Source organism: Penaeus japonicus, unplaced genomic scaffold (genome assembly GCF_977035675.1).
Source record: "Penaeus japonicus unplaced genomic scaffold, GWHDUDI00000001_assembly GWHDUDI00000010, whole genome shotgun sequence".
In the NCBI taxonomy this organism is placed as follows: domain Eukaryota; kingdom Metazoa; phylum Arthropoda; class Malacostraca; order Decapoda; family Penaeidae; genus Penaeus; species Penaeus japonicus.
In genome coordinates, this window is record NW_028234412.1 from 14,024,980 (window position 1) to 14,029,979 (window position 5,000).

The 5,000-nt window shown below is 52.5% G+C and overlaps 1 protein-coding gene across 7 annotated transcripts in view; it reads left to right on the plus strand.

The window, feature by feature from the left end:
- The window catches only part of Cdep (Chondrocyte-derived ezrin-like domain containing protein), a 310,534-nt gene that overhangs the window by 224,155 nt on the left and 81,379 nt on the right, over nt 1-5,000 (plus strand). The gene's annotated exons all lie outside the window — the stretch shown is intronic.

Genomic DNA, 5,000 nt, shown 5'->3' on the forward strand with positions numbered 1-5,000 from the left:
CTCTCTCTCTCTCTCTCTCTCTCTCTCTCTCTCTCTCTCTCTCTCTCTCTCTCTCTCTCTCTCTCTCTCTCTCTCTCTCTCTCTTTCAATTTCTCAATTTCTCTTGTCTCCCTCTCTCCTCGTATCCGCGCACTTAACTGCCTAAGAAAGGCTTAATCGCTCGGAAGGTGGCAGTGGAGGGGGTAGGGGGAGGTAGAGGGAGGGGGGAAAAGGGGAGCTGAGGAAAGGGGTGCCATATTTTTCTCTTGTGATGACTGGAGAATATAGTGTTGAAAGAGTACATAGGCTAAGGAACTGGGGAATATTTAATGTTGCAATGGGGGGGGGAGGAAAAAATGGAAGGTAGGTGATGGCATGATTGATGGAAATGTGAGAGGGAGGGGAGAATCGAGAGAGGGTGAGGGGTGGGCTGGTTGTTAATAGTGGAGGCTTACGAGGTAAGGGGTGGGGGGAGCTGAATGGGGGTATTTTTTTACTGTTTTGTTAGTTGGTTTATAGAGGTGGTTTATGGTTGTTTTGGTGGGGGTTTTGGTTTTATGTTTTTTTTAGGTTTTTTGATGGGGTATAGCAGCAAGCGGGGGAAAATTGTTAACGGTTGCAGGGGATGGACGGCAAAATGTTAAATGGTGATAACTGGGAAGCTCCGGGAGGGCTCAGCGGTGGCAGGGAAATTATGCGACGGTTTAATGGGCGCGGGGGAGAAAAATGGGGAAATAAGGCTTGATAGGGGAGGGGGAAGTTGTTTCATAATGGTAGTCATGTTCACCATGGGGGCGGGGTGAGATGGGGGTGAAGGGAAGAATATGGTGGAGGAGGGTGGCTGGACCTCTTGGGGGGTCAATCTGGAACGAGAGACGCGAATACTCCAAGGTGATGCTGAGGGTATATATAGTCAGGCACGGATGGTGGCCGCGGCAGAGCGAAGATTTTTTTATTCGATTAAGCGCCAGCCCCCCCCCCCCCCCCAACCCGCCACTTCCCGAAACCCAACTCTTTTCACGTTCGTTTATTTCCCTGTCGTCTCTGTTTCCAATTTCGGAAATTTTGCAAGACGCCGGTAGCCCTGCGTGGGAAGGCAGTATCGCAAAACCTCCCGGGACCTGCGTGATATAGACAGGTGCCTCTGTTATCTCATACCGCCAGGCGAGGCGATGGAGAAGGGACTCCCTCACTCTCTCCCTCCCTCCCTCCCTCCCTCCCTCCCTCCCTCCCTCCCTCCCTCCCTCCCTCCCTCCCTCCCTCCCTCACTCCCTTCCTCCCTTCTCGTCCTCCCGGTATCTCCCCCGCTGTCTCTCTCTTTCCTTTACATCGCTCCTTCCTCCTCCCCCATCCTCCTCGCACCGCATCCTTCCTTCCGCTGTCCTTCCTCCTGCGGATATCAGCTGTCGATCTCCCCCGCGTAGTTGTGAAGGATGCCCTGATTCACTGTTTTGGGACGCCCAGAATCATTTGTGTTCCCATATTTGGTCTTTTGCTATAACAGGAGTGTGTATGCTTGCATTTACATGTTGAGTGTTTGTGTTTGAGTGTATGTGTGTTTGTTTTTGTGTGTGAGTCAGTGCGTGCATACGTCCATGCGTGCGTTGCCCTGTGCCCTGTGCATCGGCTGCGTCTCCGTTTTTGCCCTTGGCTGCTCCGCCGTCGCCGCCTCACTGCTCCCTGGGCCTGACGCGGCTGCAGCGTGGCGGCGGCACCTCGGGGCGGCCTGACAGCGACTACCGTCAGAACAGCGAACGGCGATGGCCGCAGGTAGCAAAGTTCATTTCCTGTAGTGCGTGTGGTGCATCGACCTGTTCCTTCCCGCCAACTCGCGCGTCCATCCGGCAGCCCGCACCGCGCGCCGCTCCCCTTTCGCTTATGCTATTTTTCCCTAGTCGTTTTCTTCCTCTTCATCATATCCCTGTTTCTGAATGCTTCGTTTTTTTTCCTTCATTTGTTTTCACCTCCCCCACCTCCTCTTTCCTCTAAAACTGTTTCTCCTCTCAAGCTGTTCTTCCCTCTTCTCTCAAGCTTTTCTTCTCTCTTTCCCCACCTGTTCTTCCCTCTCCTCCTGTTTGGCTCTTATTTCCTCCTCCTCCTCCTTCTCCTCTCCAGTTCCTCTTCCATACCATCCCATCTTGATCGTGGACCTAGCTTGTTTCCAAATACTTGAACGCTTCAGGTGGTTTCCCTGCTGTGCGTTACTCAGCCGCTACTGAAGGTAATCCAGGCTAGGTTCATGCAAGAGTTGAGCACGTGTCATCTTCTTGTCACCTGTCCTTGAACTTTGACTTTGTGCGTTTTCTCTTTTCTCTTCCTCCTATTGCTGCTCCTATTCCTTCCCCCCCTCTTGCTCCTCCTCCTCCTCCTCCCCCCCTCCTCCTTTTCCTCCCCTTCCTCCTCCTCCCCCATCTATCCCTTCTCCTCCTCCCCCTCCTCCTTCTTTCCACCGCCTCATCCATTCTCCCCACCACTCCTTCCCTCCTCCTCCTCTTCCCCTCCTCCTCCTCCTCCTCCTCCCTTTCTTCTTTCCTCTCCTGACACCTTCTATTTTACTCCATCCTCCTCCTGCACCTTCGACTCATTTTACTCCTCCTCTTCCTTCTCCTCCTCCTCCTCCTCCTCCTCCTCCTCCTCCTTTTCTTTCTACTTCTCCTTTTTTTCCTGTTCATCCTCCTCCTCCTCCTGTACCTTCGGCTCATTTTCCTCCTCCTCTTCCTTCTTTTCATCTTCCTCCTCCTCCTCGTCTTCTTCCTGGTCCTCCTCCTCCTCTCATTCATCTCCTTCCTTTTCTTCCTCATTTCCTTCCTCCTCCTCCTCCTCCTCCTCCTCCTCCTCCTCCTCCTCTTTCTCCTCCTGCACCTTCGCCTCATTTTCCTCCTCGTCTTCCTTCTCCTCCCCCTCCCCCTCCTTCTCTGTATGCTTTTAAATCACCAATATTCAGTTTCTTCATATTTTATCTTCCCTTTCTGCTACCTCCTCCTCCTCTCTCTCAATCTCCAGCTTATTTTCCTTTATTTCTCCCGTATTTTCACCAGCTTTTTCTTCCCCTATCCACCTCCTTCCCTCTCCTTCCTCCTCTCTCCTCCTCTCTCCTTACTTCGTCTTCCTCATCCTTCCTCCCCCTTTAGTCTTCTCACTCCTTCTTTCCCCCGTGTTCCTCCTTTTTCCTCCTACCTTCCTCTTTCCATCTCCTCCCTCCTTCCTCCTTAGTGTTCCTCCTTCTTCCTCCTACCCCCCACCCTCCATCTCCTTCCTTCCCCCTTAGTGTTCCTCCTCCTTCCCCCGTACCTCCCACCTCCTATCTCCTTCCTCTTTCCTCCTCATTTGCGTTCCTCCTCCTTCCTCCTACCATCCTCCTTCTATCTCTTTCCATCTCCTCCTTCATTTCTCCTAAGTTTTCCTCCTTCTTCCACTTACCTCTCACTTTCCATCTTCTTTCTCTCTACCTCTCCTTACTTCGTCTTCCTCATTCTTCCTTCCCTTCCCTCCCTCCTCCTTCCTCCTACCTTCCTCCGCCCATCTCCTCAGTCCTCCTCCTTCCTCCTCAGCCTCCTCTCCTATCTCCTTTGTCCTCTCCTCCTCCTCCTCCTCCTCTCCTCTTCTCCTCCTCCTCTCCTTCCACCTCATCTCACCTTCTTCCCTTCCTCCTCCTTTCCCCTTCCTCCTCTTTTTCCCATCCCCCCTCACCCCCCACCCCACTCTTCCATCTCCCCCTTTTTTCTCCATATTTCCTTCCTTCATCCTCCTAACCCCCCACACCCATCTCCTTTCTCTACCCCCACCTTTTCTTCCTCCTTCGCTTCCCTTCCCACCCTTTCCGCCACTCTTTTCTTTCCTCTCCCTCTCTTGTCCACCTTCCCTTCCTCCTCCCTCCTTCCTCCCTTCTTCCTTCCTTTCTCCTACTTCTCTTTCCTCCCTCTCCCACTATCCTCCTATCCTCCTACTCTTTCCTCCCTGCCTCCTTCTTCCTACTCCTCTCCTTCTTCCTCTTCCTCTTCTCCTCTCCTTCTCCTTCTTCTTTCCTCCTCATTTCCCCCTTTCTCCTTCCTCCTCGCTCTCCCCTTCTTCTTTTCCTTCTCTCCTCCTTCATTTCTTCTTTCCCTTCCTTTCCCTTCCTTTCCTCCTTTTTCCCACTTCATCCATTTCTTTCCTCTTTCCTCCTCCTTTTCTTTCTTCCATCTCCCCCTTTCTCTTTCCTGCCTTCCTTCCCCCTTTCTCCCTATTTCCACACCTCTCCTCCTCCCTTTCCTTCCCCTTCCACCTCCTTCGTAGTGTTCCTCTCTATTCCCTCCTTTCTCATCCTTCCTTCCCTTATTTCCACTTCCTTCCTTTTCCTCCCCGTGTAGCTTCTTTTCCTCCTTTTTTCCTCTATGCCGTCCTCCCTTCCTCCTTCGTTCCTCCTGCCATCCTCCTGACACGGTTCCTACCTCCTCCATCCCCCCCCCACAGATCCTCCTCTCAGGTTTCCTTCCCTTCCTATTTCGTTCTCTCTCCTCTTCCTCTTTCCCTGTTCCCTCTCCTCTTTCCTCCTTCCTCCTCCTCTCTCCTCACTCCTTCCTACCTCACCTCTCATCCTTCCTCTTCTCCACTTCTTCACTCATAGGGCCTTCCTTCCTTCTTATGTTTCCTCCTCTATTTCATCCTTTCCTTGCACCGTCTATCTCTTCCTTCCTTCTTCTTTCCTTCTCCGTGTAGCTTTTGTTTCCTAGTGCTTTTCTCATCGGAAATTTGCACACGTTCGTCCCGGCTGCCATCTCCGTCGACGCGGTAATTTGGCACGGCGCCCCCGCCACAGATTACGTTAGCCCATTCTTCCTCCTACCCCCCCCCCTCCATCTCCTTCCTTCCCCCTTAGTGTTCCTCCTCCTTCCCCCGTACCTCCCACCTCCTGTCTCCTTCCTCTTTCCTCCTCATTTGCGCTCCTCCTCCTTCCTCCTACCATCCTCCTTCTATCTCTTTCCATCTCCTCCTTCATTTCTCCTAAGTTTTCCTCCTTCTTCCACTTACCTCTCACTTTC